Here is a 20,486-nt window from a genome sequence, read left to right as displayed (position 1 = left end):
GGGAATTTACTGTGGAGATTCAGGTTCAGTGCCTTTTGTAAGGGTACAGCAGCAGTTCCCCAGCAGAGGCTCCTTGCTGCCACCATGAGCCAGCATCTCCTGTCAGTAGCACTCTCCCATTTCCCTGTGGAGATACCATTATAGACACCTGTGTTCAAAACACCCAGGGAAAAATACAGCAAAACAACCCCAATGTAAGCCTTTGGGAGGAATATTCTGAAAAGGGTGTTTATATTATTTAACACTATATTATTTAACACTTAATAGGTTCTCATATCTGGAATACTGGAAATCCATTTCAGTTATGGAAACCAATTCTAGTTATGGTTACTGGAATAAGATGTTTACATGATGCATGTTGCAGCCTCAGAACAATTGAATATTTGGGTTAACACTGGAATATTAATGTGCATAAATACGCAGTTATTGTGACACCCAGTACTGAGACCAGTACAGCATTGTTTAAGGGCATACTCACACTAGGCCCAGTTGCCTTGTACCGTGCCTGAGCACGATTGTCCCCCCTCCCCACTCCCCACTCCCCCGCTGGCCTGTGCTCACATTGCGCTTAATGTTCTGGGCCTGAGCACACTTACGTCATCACAATGCAAACTTTTTGTGTTGAAGAAAAGCGCTCTCGCACAGCACAATGGAGTTCATGATTGTACATACTTTGTGGCTTATTTGGGATCGTTTTGGGTGCGGTAACACACGGCCCTTTCACATGCCTTATAGATTTATCGATTATGCAACGCAGTGATTTTCAGTTAATCGTGCTGCACATATAGATTTTTACGGAGGCAGCTGATGTTGAAGTTGAATTTGGAACCCAGGCACGGTATGGAGCGATCACACTAGTCAAACGAACTGGACTTTGGGGGTCAAACGTGCTTGGACACTGTACGGATCGCCTAGTGTGAGTACACCCTAAGTGCACTTCCTTATTCCCACCTCACCTGTTGAAGGGGTCTTGGACAAAACACTGCTTCCACACCATGAAGGCCACAGCCCTGGACATGAGATAGGAGTAGTACTTGGCACCATAGCCAATCAGGTGGCTGAATCTCAGCTGCCACGCCTACTCAAAAAGAGAAGCAACAAAACAGCAGCAACCTATGGGTCTCGGCTTGGTCAAACACCATTCCACCTCGTCCAGGATTAGCCTAGGCTGGGATATGGAAGCTGGACAGAAAAACAGAGGGGAAATTCACGCCAGAGGAAACAAAGACATGACTAAACACACTGGCGTCTACATTACCAAGGGCAGAACTTCCCTGCATCCTCATGATGACCAGAATCCCCATCCCACTGTACCTAGGAGAAACATTTTAACACTCCACCTCTAATTCCTCTGTTGAGTGTCTGACAGTCGGACCTCCCAGAGTGGATGCCGTGATGTGAATATTTTCTCTCACTGCTGTTTAGGGTTTTTTGGGACAGAGGTGGTTTTGTTTAAGTTGAACAGATTTTTGCTGCTCAAACTCCAGTTTTTAGGACAGGACAATTCTGTAACACTTCAAAGTTCACTTCAGAAGTTTGCTTCCATAAAGGCTGTTCAGTTTTAGAAAAAATTAAAAATAAATGAGTGCTCCCCTCTGTGTGTGTCAGTCAGTAGGCATGCAAGTGTACTGTGTTCATATATGTGTCTGAATAAGTATGCGTGCGCTTATGTATGTGTGTGTGTGTGTGTGTGTGTGTGTTTGTGTGTGAGTGAGCATTTATAAGAGTACACACTGAGATTTTAGGTGATTAAAAAGAAGTAAAACTGCCGCTTTGAAAACTAAAGCTTCAAAAGCATGGCTGATGGATGAGGACATGTAGAGGCAGCCTTCAGCACGCCTGACCACAGAGAGCGTGCACAGTCTGTGTGGGTAGTGTGCAGTCAGCGCACACTTACTCCTCACTGTTAACAATTTGCGGACACTCTCTTTCAGTTCTGCTGAATCCCTAATGTTCCCCCAGGTCTGTGTACAACCCACGGCTATACATAACCAGATCTTAAAATTAATTTCAGGCTTTCTGAATGAGCTCATACATATATAAAAATGACCACCTCTTTCTAAGAATACCTCATGTATCAGTATACCTAGGCAAAATTGGTTTAGACATACTTGGTATGTCAAACCAAACTCTATGGCTGTTTTTTGAATCATTCAATCAGGTGCTTTTCAAGGTTTTGTGAGATTTTCTGAAGCTCTGACTAAAAACGGGAAAAGTATTGAATTCATGATTCATGATGATTTGATTCTCATAAGGGGTTAACTCATGGGGTCCAAAGTAAATTAAATTAGTAAATTAAAATATCTTAAGTTAATTATTTGAATATAATCATGCAAACTGCTGCTGCTTTTTGAGCCACAATGCCATAGCCCAGTCAACATCCCTAACTAAATTAAAACATAAAGTTGACTTATACTGATTATTTTTCAGTGTTTCCATATTAATTGGCGCTGTGGTGCCTTGCTACTTTTTCTGCCTTTTCATGAAGTCATCCTTAGGTCTTCATATCTTAGACAGTTAAGGCTATATAATGTTCTATGTCTCATCTTGCATTTCTTTCACCAGTCTTAAGACTATTTCTGTAGACACAGAAAGGAAGTGCTTTTTATGCATAAAACGTCATTTTTAGTCTTGCTACATCCACTGGCATCCAGGCTGTTGGCTAAACTCCAAAATGTTTTCGTCAAATATTTTATGTGCTAGGTAGTTTTGGTAATTACCAAATGCAATGAAAATAACATGCCTGTGAACTGTATTTCATTCTAACAGATTATTTCATTAATTGTACACACACTCCAATGAGTACCCATATTAAATGGTGTAAGTGAATACTAAATTGATTCTTATAAACACATTGCAAGAGTCTTACAAGTAGGTTTTCAGTAAGTCTGTTAGTATTTTTCCAATATATGGTTGATATTTATGTACATTTACGTTTCTTATAAGTGGAGTGCATTCATATTAAATATTTGGAAACCTTCATTAATCTTTCAGCACTGTTCACATGACATTGGAGATGTATTATTGCAAAGACAGCCTTTGTAAGAAAAACCATTTTCACCCTCTCCTCTCTCTTTCCAAAAGGCGACATCTAGCTAAATTTTTTCCCCCCACTTTGGAAATCCCTTGATGGCAGACAATTAAAGACAAACAGAAACAGACATTTTATTTAATGTTCATTGCCTTCAGGAACGATGAGACCGGTGAGATAGAGCATGCTTGCCACTGTCCTCTGATCTGCTTCACACAAGAGCAAAATTCACATCTACAAAAGTGGCAGACTCTGTGATTAGTCCAGATCTGTCATTCGAGGGAAATTCAACTGGCAAACATTCAACATGAGAAATAATAATAAAAATTCCCCATTTACAAAACAAAGGTATTAAAAATAGAAAGACAAGAAAGGAGAAAATACAGAAGTTTAAAGAGGCCCTTCCGCACTGTCATGTAAAACGTCAAACATTTAAGAGGTTTGTGGTTGCAAGCAAGGGTTTCCCAACACATTAGAACCTGGATTCAAAATATTCACAAATAGACAACGGAGGAATTAAACTGGTTCAATTACAAGCAGTATTTCTTTTTTTCAGAATATACAATTATTCACAGCTGTGTTATTTTGATTCGGACATACATATCCATATCCTTTAGTTACTTCGCTTTTGCATACTGTGGTCCATTGCAGTGTAAACAGTAATTTAGAGACACCCTGCTTTCTGATAGGGCTGAATCTACATTCTGGCGTGCTTGCTGCATGAGAATGGCCTGTTTGTTTAAAACAGTTGTTGAAGGGCCTTTGGTCGAGCAACCAGAGAGGTGTCAAGGTGACGAGTCACATCTGCCTCTTAACGAGTTTGATCAGGGTAAATACCTCTCCCAACCCCCTTGATGTGTAACTTGTGTAACGTAAACACCACAAGTTCATTACCATGGGTACAAGAGCACCATCATATGAGCAGCTAAGATGCAGGGTTGTTCTGGGTCCTGTCAAACAAAGGCTAGCTCCTCTGACAGCTGGAGTGGTCAGTGTACACAAGACGCGACTGTAGCACTGTTCTTGCTCCCAGTCAATTGAGCTTGATCTGTTCATCTTACTTACCACAGATTTCTGAGCCAAACAAAACAACCACCCAAAATTATCCTGGGCTCAAGATGATAACACACAACTAACACTTTGAAGATGAATAATCATAGAATTTTTTTCCCATTTGATGGCAAATAAGGCAAATAAGAACAGCTACCATCTTTAATCACCAGTAGCCTTCACTGTTCTTTTGTGATACAGATAAAGACAGCAGCCATTTGTCTAGAAGAACAAACCAGTTCAGTGTTTACATACAACATATAGAAAAGATATAGGAAAACACACATAGATACATATACTACACATATGTAAATTTATAAAACTAATATGCTTAATATGTGTGTGTATGACCTAACACCGCATTGTGTAATTTGGGCGGGAGCTAAACCAAAGTGTCTCGGGTCCTGGCTTCTGAGACAGCCAATGTGAGTTAGGGAGGACATGACTGGTGGAATGCTGTGCTTTGGATGCCTTTCCAAACACTGTCAGTACCATGAGGGCCTCCATATGGTTCCTCTTAGCCACAAGCCAGATTTACTTTACACTATGCAGTGATACTCTGCTGTCTATAAACCACTGGCTTCAGTTATCTCAAGCACATGCAGATGTCCAACAACCCAGAGGGAAATGTTTATGATCCGATTCGCTGTAGCCTATTAGTACTGTTTTTTTCCTGTGTGGAAAGGTTTACTTCACCACAGATCTGTGGAGTAGGTGCCTTAAGATTAAGAACGGAAGGGATGTGAGATAGTTTAGTAAGAGAGAGAACAACAAAAAAATACCACATAAATGCAGCCCCAGCATATAATCAAATGGGCTGTTTTTTAACCAGCAGTTTCTGAATGGATATTTCTTTAACCCAATTACAACCACAGACATTCAGGGTGGCTAAGGAAAGATAAGCCTGCTAGAAACACAAAGAGATAATATGACATTTAATAGCTGAGGTGATACACATTACACAGGAAGGAAAAGCTATGTTTCTTTATGTTTTCTGGGATTGAGTGGGAATCTGGCACTGGGGGTGTTCGGGGAGAGGGGGGGGCAGTTGTGGTAGGAATATTTTTTGGGGGGATAAGGGGTTAGTGGTAAAGAAATAAAGTACAGTGCATCAGCCATCTTTGCACTTACAGCTTGGTTTATGAAGGCCATTCCCTCATGAAACATGAAATATGGTTTTATGTTATGTCATATACTCCCTCCTGGATATTTACTCCCTTTGCAACATACACAGCTGCATAAAAGCCAGGGATCCTTTTCTCATTAAACCACTGCAGAGAGAAGATTTTAAAAAATTTCTCCCAGGGAGTCATCATTCAAAGTATAACTCTACTTTATTTTAGAAGCCCCCCTTCCCCAATCACTCCCCCTTGCACAAAAAAGTTTTAATCCCTTAAATTTTGCTGTGCTCCATTAAGAGACATAAAACCACAAGCCAAAAGTTGTGAGTGAGTGAGCCCAAAACTCTGTACCATGTGAGTCCACACACAATGTGGAAGGAATTAGGACTGGAAGTGGAATGTTTTGTAATCATCATTAACTTTAAAAGCTGTCACCAAGCACGTGATTTTGGGTTTACGGACCACCAACTCAGACAGAAAGAAAAGAAAAAAAGAATGCCATTTAAACATTTTTAAGCATCTTTAAGAGTTTTCTTTTCTAGGACGGATCAAAAGATGTTTTTTCACTCAAAGCGGAAGGACTTGTTCTAAGTAGTAAATTGGGGAAATATACATACTCAGTTTCAGGGGGAGTTTCTGAAACAATCTGGCTGATACAAGCTTGAATTGTTTCTTGAAAGAACAGTATACAGAATCAGTAAATAAAAGTAAAATTGAAAAATAACAAAAAAATCATAAAGTCAGAGGCAAACAATCTCTGTTCCATTCTACACCTGTTGTTTGGGCTTGTTTTCTGTCATAACAGATTCCGTACAGATTCACTGAACCTTACAGTATGTGGATTGCTTGTCACAGCAGGAACAGTAAATACGATGAGTTATACGGATGATTTAATGATCAGCGGATCTGTGCACTGTGTGATTATGTATTAAACAACAAGCCCATTCCTAGCAATTTGGCCTGTGTGGACTGTCAATGGACAATAACCTCTGAGGTCACAGTGTGTAGTGTTGTAGTGTTCAGCTACATGTGTACAAGTAATTACTTACTATCTGTGATTTGGGACTGCAGAATCTGAACTGATTCCTTCTACCTTTACTATAATTTCTGTTAAAAACAGTTTATTATAATACATAAATGATCATACAAAGGACTGCATAAAGTCTACATAACATATAACCACTACTACAGACATACCCACTGAGAAACACTGATAATGTTACACCTATGTTACCATCCAAATCATCAGTGACATTGACCTGATATCCTGCTCTGGTGCTTACAAAGGCATTATGCAGTGCTTTATGAAAGACCTATTGTTTTACCGCACACTGTCATGTAAAAACAGAGCCCTATGGCTAAAGGAATAAAAAAAAAAAACGACCGAGAAAAAAACCCTGCCCATCAAAACATACCTCCATGCAATTGGGGTGTCAGCCCAGGTTTGTAAATAATTCTCCCTGCCAAATTTCTGTCACTGTTTAATGGAGCTGAAAGATATTGTAGTAGGAAACACATAAGGGCTCTCTGAGCAACTGCTTCACACAGGAGGGCTCTCAGTGAGGCAGTAAGAAACAAATGCACTCACCGTGTTGGGAACGTAAGAACTTCATAGAACCCATAGAACTTCTCCTGCATGTCCTTCAAGACATCAGTCGTTAAGCGATTCTGGGGCTTGCTGTGATAAATCTGGTCCAGGACAGAATAAAAAACCTGCCATGGAAAAAAACATTAGTTTTCACCCCTTTTTACAGAATGCACAGACATAACTAAACAAGCACCTATTGTTAGAATTTTTCACTATTAAACTTTCCGCAATGGGAGTCTATGGCAGCCCATAGAACCCCTTCATAGATTTTTATGAAATTTGGCACATTGATGGAGGACAGTCTAAAGTATCGAGGGGTCAATCCATCTCTGTAGCGCCAACAACAGGCCAAATTCCGAGGTACATTTGTGCTTATAACTTTTGAACCATTTGTCCTACGGTTGTGATCTTTTTTCCCCTGAATCCTTGGGTCATGGCGCTTTGAATGCACCCATTGGCATTAAAGTCTGCCATATTGGATTTAGCGCCATTTTAAATTTTTTGAAAAACCTCCTAGAACTAGTCCTAGACCGTTGATCCTATCACCACCCAATTTAGTACGCATCATCTACAGAGGGGTCAGACCAAAAGTTACTCAAAGAATTTTGCTAGGGCAAACAATGTGGCCGCTGTCATCCAATGAAATTCCATGGTGAAGACACCAAAACAGGAAGTGAGCCATATGTCAGCAATGCTTGGTTGGAGTCACGCCAAAATTGGTATACTTTATTGGTAGGGGAAATGTTGGTGTGACGGAGCGCAGCGCGTCCGTCACTGGGATCGGTGGCTTTTCCGCCTCCGTATGAACAATGACACGATGAAACCGCAAATAATGCTTTACCGTCGGTTTCTAGAATGTTAATGTGTTTGTTGGTAAGTCTGAGGTAGAAATTAAAAGGGGTAATGTATCAGAAACAAGGAAAGACGCAAAACACGGTACATTCATTTAGAATCGCAGTTTATTTAAAGCGGCTATGTAAGAGTTCTTTTAGTGCGCACATTGAACATCAGAACACTTGCTGGTTGCCTGTTTATGCTGTTTCTAAATGTATCGATGTACTTACTGGTGGTTCCTGTACTCCTGTTGTCTTTTGCATCTGAGCGAGCAAACTGGGGTGCAGGACGGGGAAGCTTTTTCTGCGCTATGGAAGCGCTCATTGGTGCAGGGGTGCTCCGTGCGAATTTATTTTAATCGTCAAAGAAGTGTCTAAAGGCATTGATAAAATAAACACCTGATTGTTTGTAAGGAAGGTGTTCTGCCTAGGTGCTGTTAGCAATGAAATATGGTGTGTAGTAATTAATTGATTTATCTCTGTGCAATGGATGAGACCGGGGTTTTATATGGCTGCTGTGTAGCTCAGACGAGGAGATGCCTCTGAAGTGAGAGGTCATGCCATGGGACCTGTGTAATAGGGCCTAGTTAGAATATGGGCATTGTCTCAGTGTTCTTTTCCTTTTCTTTGCCAAAGTGTTTTGTTTGTTTTTCTAGTGTGTTTGCATGCTTGTAACCCTGCCGGTAGCCTAAAGTAAATAAAAAGTTTCAAATTGGAAACTTTGTCTGCAGTTGTCCCTCCTTCAATCTTGACCACCTCTCCGCTCGGGCACACTCCGTTACAGTTGGGTACCCACCAAGTTTCACAAAATTTGGCCACATGGGGAGCTATACCAGAAAAACAGAGAAAAAAAATCAAATGCCTATAGCTTTGGAACCAAAGCAGACGTTTCAACCAAATTTCTTGTGCATCATCACAGTAAAGAACCCTAGCTGGGAAAGCATGAAACCTGTGTGTCGGCCATTTTGTTTTTCATCCATCTCGGTATTATCATTTTTTCAATGGTTTTCTATGGCAGGCCATAGAAGCCCTAGGTGGATGCTGGCTGAATCTGGCACCCTCATAGAGCACAGTCCAAGGTGTCCAGGCACCAAATTTGGAGTCAATCCATCAATCCCTGTAGCACCACCAACAGGCCAAATTTCAGAATACATTTTTGCTCATTACTTTTGAACCGTTCATCCTAGAGTTGTGATCCTTATTTCTGCTGAATCCCTGGGTCATGATGAATTGAATAGACCCATCCACTGTACTGGATTTTGGAAAAAAAAACATTTTTTCAAATTTTCGAAAAACCTACTTTTGCGAACTAGTCCTATACCGTTGATCCTACCACCATGGTGAAGACACCAAAACAGGAAGTGAGCCATATGTCAGCAATGCTTTGTTGGAGTGATGCCAAACTTGGTACACTTTGTTGGTATTAGCAACACTGGGTATGCACCAAGTTTCATGAAATTTGGCCACATGGGGGCGCTATACCATTAAAAAACATTTAAATCCTCATTACTTTGGCACAAAAGCAAATATTTCAGCTAAATTTCTTGTGCTTCATCAAAGTTAAGGATCGTATCTGGGAACTTATGAAACCTCCACATCAACCATTTTGTGTTTCATACATCTTTGATTTTGTCAAAAACACATTTAACCACCTCCTCCTAGAGTTATGGCACAATGAGGTTTTGTGTATTACCTCCTTTGACCATTGTCCACAACAGTTGTTAAAGGAAAGTTGCCAGGTTGAACAATGTGGCCGCAGTGTACCCACAAATTCACCCGTGAAGTCGCCATAAAGGAAGAGTGGCCATATCTCTGCAATGCTTTTGTTCATTGGCATAAAAGTCGATACACATGCTTAATATTAGGCCTGGGTGCTACACAGCAAGTTTAGTGAAATTTGGCCACTTTGGGGTGCTATACTGAAAAACAGGTTTAAACACCCATGTGTCCATGTACTTAGTTTTTAATGACATTTTGTTCTAAAGGACATCACAAGGCACAGACCACACAAAGAAAAGCAGATATTGCAACCAATTTTTTGTTGCTCATTACATCATTACATATCAGGTCCTAACTGGAAAATGAACACATAGTTCAGTGTCCAAATGGCATAAGATACAGTCAGTTTATAGCAATTAAAATAGGCACATCTCCTGCACCTTTTGACCTATTGCCACAACTAATACACTAAATACTGTTGAAGAAACACTTGGACTTTCCATATTGGCCTGAATGTTAGACAGTGGGTTTTTTCTACTTCAGAAATTACATCTGAAAAATGGGGTTGTCTTACATGGGAGAACTAGACTTTTTAATGTCATTATACATTAAGAACAGCAGATGGCTGTTCAGATTACCGCATGGAAATGTGGTAATTTCATCTAACAGATGTAGAAAATATATCAGAGTACCTTGTTTTATTCAGTGTATTTAACTAAATTGATTTCAGATTGAGATTTCCTTTATTGTCATTTTATCATGCACTTGCGCACAATCAAGAATGAAATGCAGTTTCTCCTATATCAACAGTGTATATAAATTACAAAGAGAATTAAAACAACATATATCCATAAACCATACACTCAGTTTTGTAAACATTTGGAGGGGAATAGCAGCATGACTCTATGGCGGCATGTCTTTATGGTATAGTTGGAGGGGAATTGCAGCATGTACTGTCAATAAATTATTTTTTTTTGTCTGTACAAAAAGTGCCAGGTGCAGCATGAAATGGATTGCACTAGTAGAGAATAGTGTCTGTCTGGACCTATGGGGGGATTAATGGTTCAGTGAGGGGGGGTGGGCAAGAGTGTTCATGATCTTCACAGCCTGGGGTATGAAGCTATTTAGAAGCCTGGTGGTATCAAATGAAATGATTTGTTTAAATAAATAAGATTTGATCTTCAAAAAGTCTTTTGCAAAAAAAGGTGTTAAAAAATGAGGGGTCCTTTTCTAATCAGGGACATTTTATTATATTCAGATAATATGGTATGTTCTCTGCCATTTTTCCCATCATTTTGGATTTTTTCAAATACCCAAAAATTGCACTCCTCCAACAGCGTTGGCACTTCTCATTGCAATGTCCCAAGAAGGCACACTGTATTTTATGGCACTGCTTGTTTAAGCTTGACATATATGTAGTGGGGGGCAGTGCGGTGGTGCAAATGGGTAGCAGTACTGCCTAACATTATGGAGGTTTCAAGTTCAGGGTGCGTCTGCATTCAGTTTGTACCTTGTCCCTGTGTTCATGAGGCTTTCCTCTGGGTATTCTGGTTTTTCTACCAGAGTCCAAACATATTCAGGTAATGTCAATTGGACATGCTATATTGCCCATAGACGTGAGTGTAAGAGTGGGTGTCAATGTGTCTGTGCAGCCTGTGATGGACTGGTGTCTTGGACAGGGGTTGTTCTCATTAGTTGTCTACCTGGTGGCCCTGTGGTGCTTGACCCCTTCATTGCTGCTTCCAGCTATATTTATTATTATTATACATCTACCATGGCAGCCCATAGATCCAGTCTTACGCTTTTTATGAAAATTGGCACACTCATAGAGGACAGTTCCAGAATTCCACTCACCAATTTTGGGGTCAGCAAATCAAGCCTCCAGCACCACCATAAAAGTCTGCCATATTGGATTTTCTGCCATTTAGAATTTTTACCAAAACAGTTTTTCACTACTCCTCCTACAAATTCTGTCCAATCTTTACCAAATTTGGTACATATCATCTGGAGACCATGCCTCACAAAAGTTATCCAAATATTTTAGATATTCCAAAGCGTTCACCCATAACATACAAATGAGCGAAGCGAAGACACCAAACAGGAAGTGAGGTCATGTCTTGTTTTTATGTCTTTACACCAAACTTGGTATAGGGACTTCCTACACAATCCTGAGAGTGTCCAAGAAGTTTGGTGTCATTTCACCCCTAAGTGGTGCTGTAACTAAAACAATTGAATTTCTGCTCATAAGTTTTGATGTCTTTAGCTTAGAATTATGATTCTTTTTTCTTTTGATTCCTTGGGTTCAAGTTGAACAGAGGTAAAATTTTCATTTGCACCATATTTGTTTGTCCGCCATTTTGATTTTTAATGAAAACTGTTTTTTCGCTACTCCTCCTACAAATTCTGTCCAATCTTTACCAAATTTGGTACATATCATCTTCAGACCATGCCTCACAAAAGTTAACCATGATTTTTTGTTTATGGAAAGCATTCCCTAGTAATGCGTCAACAAAATCAACAGCGAAGATGCCAAACAGGTAGTGAGGCTATATCTATGCAATGCTTTTGTGTACTGACACCAAATTTGGTGACTGTGTTTGTGACTATACCCTGACGGTGCCCAAGCATTTTAGTGTCATTTGATCACTAGGTGGCGGTATAACACATATTGCATATAACTTATATTATACTTATATTTTAACATATCTTTTGAATTGCATGGCCTAAAATCATAATTCTTTTTTCTTCTGATTCCTTCAGCCATGCCAAGTTCAGCACATATAATGGTTTCAATGTCTGCCATATTGGATTGTCTTCCACTTTTAATTTTAAATTAAAACAATGTTTCTGCTACTCCTTCCACAAATGTTCTCCAGTTCTCCAGAGCACAGTGAGACTATGTCTCACAAAAGTTATCCACGGATTTAACCATGGCCCTCATTGCAAAGCACTCATTTATTCATCCCTCCATCCACCCATTGACTCAATTCATTTTTCAGTCTTGCCGCTTGGTCACTTTTCAGCTTACGGTCACAGTACCACATATGCTGCCTCGGGTCATGCCACCCAACACTCACTGAAATCCATACTGACCCTACACTCGTCTTTTACTCATTTATTCATCCCTCCATCCTCCCATTGACTTCAATTCATTTTTCAGTCTTGCCGCTTGGTCACTTTTCAGCTTACGATCACAGTACCACATATGCTGCCTCGGGTCATGCCACCCAACACTCATGTCATGTCAAGTCATACTGACCCACACTCATCTTTTTTTCATTCACTCATCCCTCCATCCTCTCATTCACCTCAGTTCATTTTTAAGGTCTTACCGTTTGGTCACCTTTGGCCCGAAAGCCACCGTACCACATATGCTGCCTCGGGTCAAATCACTCAACGCTCATTGAAAGCCATACTGACCCACACTCGTCTTTTTGTCGATCACTCATCCCTCCATCCTCCCATTGACTTCAATTCATTTTTCAACGTCTTACCACTCGGTCACCTTTGGCCTGACAGCCACCGTACCACATGTCCTGCCTTAGGTCATGCCACCCAACACTCACTGAAATCCATACTGACCCTACACTCGTCTTTTACTCATTTATTCATCCCTCCATCCTCCCATTGACTTCAATTCATTTTTCAAAGTCTTACCGCTCAGTCACCTTTTGGCCTACGGTCACAGTACCTCACATGCTGGCTCAGGTCATACCACCCCAACACTCACTGAAACCCATACTGACCCCGCACTCATCTTTTACTCATTTATTCATTCCTCCATCCTCCCATTGACTTTAATTCATTTTTCAAAGTCTTACCACTCAGTCACCTTTCGGCATATGGCTCAGGTCATGCCACCCAACACTCATTGAAAGCCATACTGACCCGCACTTGCCTTTTACTCCTTTATTCATCCCTCCATCCTCCCATTCACTTCAGTTCATTTTTCAAAGTCTTACCACTTTGTCACCATTTGACCAATAGCCACAGGACCTCATATGCTGCTTTGGGTTATGTGACCCAACACTCACCAAACGTGGGTGTGTCCCTAGCAACCATATTGTTTACCTTAGCACCCACTAGCAACCATTTAGCAACACACTAGCAACCACCTAGCAACACACTAGCAATGCCCAGCGACCATATTGTTTACCCCAGCAACCACTGAGCAACACCCTGGTAACCACCCAACAACGCCCTAGCAACCACCTCATCTACCTTAGTTACCATCTAGTAACGCTCTAGCAACCACCTAGCAACAGGTTAGCAACCATGTAGCAACACCCTTGCAACCACCTTATATACATTAGCAACCACCTAGTAACACCATAGCAACCACTTAGCAACATTACAGCGATCATCTCATATACGCACGTTTTTGCTGCTGGATCGCAATCACACTCTGCATTTTCTCAAGGAAATGCACTTTTCTAGTTCTTTTTGATATTGCTATTTTCTTTTTCAGTACAGTTTGTTTTTGTCTGCCAACCATGATTCTAAGTCATATTTACACTGTGTTTCCAATAAGTGTTGAAGTTCTCCAAGCCAAAACATTACTGATAAAACCTCTGTTTTCTTGAAGAGTGTTTACCTGAAGCTGGATGTCTGCAGCTCCACAGCCCTTCTTGGACTCGCACAGTCAAACCACCATACTCTCAGACAGAGGCTGAAATACATGAGATAACAGCACTGATACCACCAGGCTTCTAGTTGGTAGCGCTTATTTCCAGTGAGGACACATCAGGTCCGACCCTGGTAGCTTTAAATTAAATGAGACTGAAATTCTGGTACATCTTGATTTAATTTTAATTCTGGATTGGCTGTTTTCTCTCTTGGCACTTAATGGTGCGCAAATGCTATAAGAATATGTGACAGAGTGCTGTCACCACAGTTGAGTATGCGCTCTGACTGCCATACCAATGAGCCTGGCTCTTTGGCATTGCAGTCAAAGCTGCAGTTTGGTATCCCGTAGACCCGGGTTTGAGGCTGGGTGGGGTGACTGCTCTCGCCCTTCGCTACATATGGTGTCAGAGTGGGATGGCTTGCCGTGAGGCCATCGGAGGCGTGCCCAGTGTGTGAGCCGTACAAAGCACCCCCAGGTAGGGCTGACCCCAGTGTGAGGGACCCCAGAGATGGGTGAAGCACTAGTGAGTGAGGCACCCTGGGATGGGAGAAGTACAGTGGGGGGATGCACGAGGGATGCCTTGGGGTGTGAAGCGCATTGCTGCGCTTCCCGAAGGGGAGGGTAGCGTGACAGAATGCTGTCACTACAGTTGAGTATGTACTCTGACTGCCAAACCAATGAGCCTGGCTCTTTGGCGTTGCGGTCAAAGCTGCAGTTTGATACCCCAAAGACCCAGGTTGGTACCCCGTACACCAGAGTGGTGGGGTGGGGTGACTGCTCTCGCCCTTTGCTACAGAATATTATATCTATTATTAAAAAAAACTATTCACCTTGATAATATGGAAGTATCAATTATTAATAATATTATAAGTAATTAATTAATACTTATTAATTACACAGGCTAAGGTATTAACTCTAACTCATACCTAGTAAATTTGAGCACACTAAATTTGAAATTTTTTGGAAAACATCAATCCGCATGTCAAGATTTAACCCTGGAAAACTGTTTGGTTGGAAGTCCCAAAAGCAATACTAAGCAATGCAAATGTCCCTTAACCCACTCAGTGCCGTTGTAGACTAAAGTCGCCCAAACAATGAATGTTCTAGAGTGCCAAGGGCGACTTTAGTCGACAGAAATGCATCAGCATCAAAATACAGTTATACTGTGTAATGGAATGAACTGATGAGTCAATAATTTGGGGCGACAGTGGCTCAGGAGATAGAGCAGTCGACTAGGGACTGGAAGGTCCCTGGTTCGAATCTGGCTCATCCTGGCAGAGTGTCGAAGTGTCCTTGAGCAAGACACTGAACCCCCAACAGCTCCCAGTGGCCAGTTGGTAAGCCTGTATAGCAGCCTCTGCCACTGGTAGGTAGATGTGAGGCATATAACTGTAAAGTGCTTTGAGTACTCAAATGAGTAGAAAAGCGCTATATAAATGCAGTCCATTTACCATTTAATTTGTGCCAATAATTATATCATAGTGTGTATTAGTTATCAACATAAAATACGTAATTATAAATAAAATTAGGAGCATAGCATAGCTTCTTATGTGGACACCAACGTGGGTTTTAACTGGATGTAAAGCGAAAGCAAAGCGAACACAAAGCAGCTAGCTAGCTATACAAGTTTATGAAATGTCTTACTCTTTGACATACGCAGACATTACTGTATATGGGGCTGACTGATTGACATTGCTTAAAAAAACTGGTCATCATTTACTTGTACAAAAGTGAATAAGTTAGCTAGCTACCTTACATTACGCTGTCAACTTCACATAAGTGACACCAGTCTGTAGGAATAGGATATCAGGAACAGTTCAAGGAACCGAGCCAGCAAAGTCAACAAAGATGATCTGTGTGGTTGTTGATGTTTACCTAATTTGCATATCCAGTCCTATAAAAGCCAATTTCGTGGTCATTATTATTGTAGCCTGTTATCGCCGATCACAGAGCGAGACAATGGCGAGTGTTGTACGAAGCGAGTTTTTTAGTTGGGACAGTGACAGCGAGGAGGAGTTTTCTGGTTTTGAAGAAGAGGAGCTGGAGAAGGTGCTGGAGAGTTTTGGGAGTGAGGAGGTGGCTGAAGAGGAGGGAGAGAAGGAGGGAGAGGAGGAGGGGAGGAGGAGGGAGAGAGGGCACTCCATGGCAGTGGAGAGTGGCGTCAGGTTGATGCTTTCTGTCCATGTTTTCACCTGACATGATCGATCTGATGGTGACCGAAACCAACAGGTATGTTGAGGCTGTGAGAGCTCTTGAGCTAGCACCGAACGCTCGCCTGAGGGAATGGAAGCCCACAGATGCGGCAGAGATGCAAGTTTTTCTTAATGATAGGTGAATCTATGGTTTCCTATTGTGGAAGAATTTTTTTACGCAATACATTCCAACGAAGCATCATCGTTTTGGAATGAAAAACTTTGTCCTCACTGATGCGAAAACTAACTACACGTACCTGTGGGACGTCTACACTGGATGAGCCTATCAGTTCGATAGGGCTGTGGGCATAGGCCATTCTGCCGTTATCAATCTCCTAAGAAATGTTGGACTGCTGGAGAAGGGTCATGTTGTTTACATGGACAACTTTTATTCCTCACCTGAACTGTTTCAGAGCCTTCATAGGGCAAACACAGGGGCATGTGGAACAGTACGCCAAAACTGTAGAGGAATGCCTCCCCAGCTGAAGACCCTGAAGCTAAAGCCAACAGACCCACCTGTTTTCTTTGAGAGTGGCCCACTGCTAGCAGTGTCATTTCGTTGTCACTGTTTTGTCAACAGAGTATGACACTACAGTTATATCAAAAAGCGTAAGGTGTAAGGGGCCCACTGGTTTTAGGACTGTGAGAAAACCACTTTGTGTGGAAGATTATAATATTTACATGGGTGGTGTGGACAGAGCAGACCAGCTCTGCACCTACTATGAATATGGACACCGCAGTGTGAAGTGGTACCACCGGTTCTACCACCATGTGAAAGAAGTGGCCTTAGTGAATGCTTTTATTGTGTACCAGGAGTGTGGCAACCCATTGAATGCTGTGGATTTTAGGAAGAAAGTGGTGGAGGGGCTTTTGCAGAGATGGAGGTCCAGGGATGTGCAGGTGCCATCACTTGACATGGCAGTAGTACCTGAACGTCTGGTGGGGTGACACTTCTTGGGGCAGAACTCAGCTGTCAAGTCTGCTCTTCTAGGAATAGGACCAGTGATGGGAAGAATGTAAGAAAACAGACGTCATTCTTCTGTAAGACCTGCTCGGACAAACCTGTCCTGTGCCCCACCACATGCTTTGAGCTATACCACACCAAGATGGTCTACAAACAGTGATTGGTGAGTTTTTCACTTTTTCTATTTATTTTGGTTTAAAAGTTTACAATGTTTTCTGTATTGGATGGTGAAATATTGAATAGTAAGATAATCTCTGCAGTAAGAATGTCATTTTCTTTGTCCATCCTCCCTCTTTAGATTGCTGTCCCTGGCCTATTCAGTCATCTGCGAGGGAAAGCATGATATCTGCAGGTATATGCGTGCGCATCATACAGGCACATGCGTGCGCATACACACATACACACACACACACAGACACACTCATTCTGAATCTCTTTCTCGCTCTCTCTCTGTCTCACATACACACACACACACAAAATATGTTGACTGTTGATGTTGTTGATGACATTTATAATAGCTACTTTTTCAATCAAATGTTTTTTTTTTCCAGCCAATATTGTTACAATAGCTGTTCATTTTTACAAATCTATACAAGTGATGAGATGTTGTTTGTTATTCATTTTTAGAAATCTATACAAAAGACCAGAGTGTGTTTGTTGTCTATAGAAATGACCAGTGGTTGTTTGTTGTTGTAGCACTTGGACAGTACCTATATTTTCTATCTGGTAAGTTGACCATTGTGCCAGTGCTTTTTAAGCCATTTGTAATGAAAGAATAATACTTCCAAGCACAGTAAATAAATATTTGTAATGATTTCACTTAAGTGTAGTCCCCTTCTTCATCTTGTTAGTCATTGTTGAAAATACCTTTTATAAATGAGCTATTTTACATCACGTAATACTGTAATAATGTAGCTAGAACTGGAGGTACATGTCTCTTCATACATGTGGTTTTGCATAGTGAAGTTGTTAGACTTTTCAGAAAGATAAATACATTGTTTTATTAGAAGTTGTCTTATTTCTAAGGTTCATTTTCTCACTTAGAATGTTGGCGGTCATATTGGCTTGGTACTGTAGGGGGTTAGTGTTCCAGAACCGTCTGGCAGTTATTGTGTTAAAAAGCTGACTGTCCAACCAAACACTTTCCCTCGATTTTATTTTCTCATATCCATATCCGTTGGGAGTCTTTTAACATTGAAGAAGAACAAGTTCAAAATGTTTAAGCATACCTGTCTGGTCTGATAATGACGTGCAAACTGGTTCACCACTTGGAAATCCATGGCGAAGTACTCCATGAGGCTCGAGGGGACTTCCGTGAAATCTGTGGCGCAACGGGTTTCTGGGAGAGCACAAAATAGCCTTCAGCCACTGCAGTGTTCATTGTCACATTAGCGCATATTTCTTTTCCATGATCGCTGCTTTCTACAATATAGAATTACACACAAAGCTGTATGTTTTCCTTGTATTTAATTCTCTGTCCACTGTGTAAAGAATGACTAAATTTACCTTTCAGGGGCAATCCACCTAATAATTACTTGGGAGGGTTTTAACAAGTCAAATGAAGGATGAAGTGTCTCTTGTCCTGTCACTACACTGTGATGTGTGATTGGCACACCTCTTTGTGCTATCGCTGCTTGCGCCCATCTGTCATCGTAGCTACACCCATCATTAGACCTGTGTGCCGTGTGCAATCTGGCAACAGGAACGCATCAGCCTGGATCAGCCTTTCAGTGGATGTTGTGTGCGTGCGTGGCAGCTGGATGCTTTATAGAGGTCCTCCAAGCAGGGATTTACCCGGCATTCAATTCCTCACACACTTACTAACTGAAGAAGATGCTTTAAGCATACTTGCTTTACCTCGCTGAAGGACTATCACGTCCTCACTTCCTCACCCCAGTTACCACTTAAAATATATGTATCAGTATGACCTTGAAGTAAACATTACTACACTTTTTAAAGATAAAATTATTTGGTACAATTCATCAAGTGCTAGTAAATTCTACTGTACCTCAAAGAAAATGCGTAGCCAGATGTACCCAACACACCTCAAGTAAACGCAGACTCCTACAAGGCAGATTTAACAATGCTTTTTACATCCCAGCAAACACATTGTTTATCCTCCAATGCACCAATTGGAGGTCAGGGATTGAAAGAGTGCAAATGGGGGCCTGGTTTTATGCAGGGGGCGGGGCTTACCTGTCACATGCTGGTAGCGCGTCTGCCCCAGCATGGAGTGCATGGCATGGCCCATCTCGTGAAACAGGTTCTCCATCATGGCCGGGGTGAGCAGAGTGGGTGTGGCCTTGCTGGGGTGGGGCAGATTTAGCATCAGCACCACCACCGGCAGCTGATACTTGCCGCTCTCTGTCAGCTGGCCCCCACGGATGGTGAAGTGGCAGTCCTGCAAAAAGGGGGTGGGACATTTTCCTTATGACACAACTCCACCTCCAACAACTAAGATAGAAGGATGAAGCCAGATAAAGCCTGATCTCACCACTTTGTGTCTAAAACCCAAGTCTAAAGGTATATGCACAGTAAGGTTTTTGTGAACACAAGGGTATGTATTGTTGAAGCTCAGAGGGTCATCTTTGCTTTACTGCTACGTCCTACCACCTAAATGAGGTTAACGTTTTGGGAACTTGTTAAACATAGTGGGGAAACTCCAAAGAGACTCCTTTGCTATGTGTCAAAGTGCAGCAAAGGAATGCTTCAAAATGGTGAGTGCTCTGCATTATAACACTGGGCTCTCAGTGAAAAACCATGGCTTCTTCCACAAGTGAAGTCCCTAAAAGCAAAGTATAATTTTCTTCCCATTGAAGATGATTTTTACAGATGTAATATAGTGCTGGTGGATGCAAGTAGATTTCTTTATTGTTTTTTTATATGCTTTGTGTATTGTGAGAGTTTCTAGTTATCTAGGGGTCTCAGGCCTGGGAACAATATAAAGCTGCTTTGTGACAACTTGTGTTGTAAAAAGCGGTATACAAATAAAAATGAATTGAACTGAATTGAATTATCTCATGTCTTGTATAACAGGTGTTTGTTAAACATACTGCTACTATCTCTCATTAACACAGATATTAAAATCATCAGTAAGGCACTAGCCATGAGATTAGAAACAGTCATACCTTCTATAGTACACCCCGATCAAACAGGCCTCATTAAAGGCAGGCATTCATCAAGTAACATGCGCCACCTATTCAATCTAATCAGTATAGCTAAAAACAAAATAACCAATACAATTATCTTGTCATTAGATGCGAAAAAAGCATTTGACCGGGTTAATTGGACATTTTTATACTCCACATTAGAAAGATTCGGTTTTGGGTAATCATTTATTCAATGGATCAAAATTTTGTAC

The 20,486-nt window shown here is 41.3% G+C and overlaps 1 pseudogene; it reads right to left on the bottom strand.

The window, feature by feature from the left end:
• LOC118782868 overlaps positions 1-20,486 on the bottom strand; it is a 42,187-nt pseudogene that overhangs the window by 8,525 nt on the left and 13,176 nt on the right.

Source organism: Megalops cyprinoides, chromosome 9 (assembly GCF_013368585.1).
Source record: "Megalops cyprinoides isolate fMegCyp1 chromosome 9, fMegCyp1.pri, whole genome shotgun sequence".
NCBI classification, from domain to species: domain Eukaryota; kingdom Metazoa; phylum Chordata; class Actinopteri; order Elopiformes; family Megalopidae; genus Megalops; species Megalops cyprinoides.
This window is presented reverse-complemented; position numbering and strand designations above follow the sequence as displayed.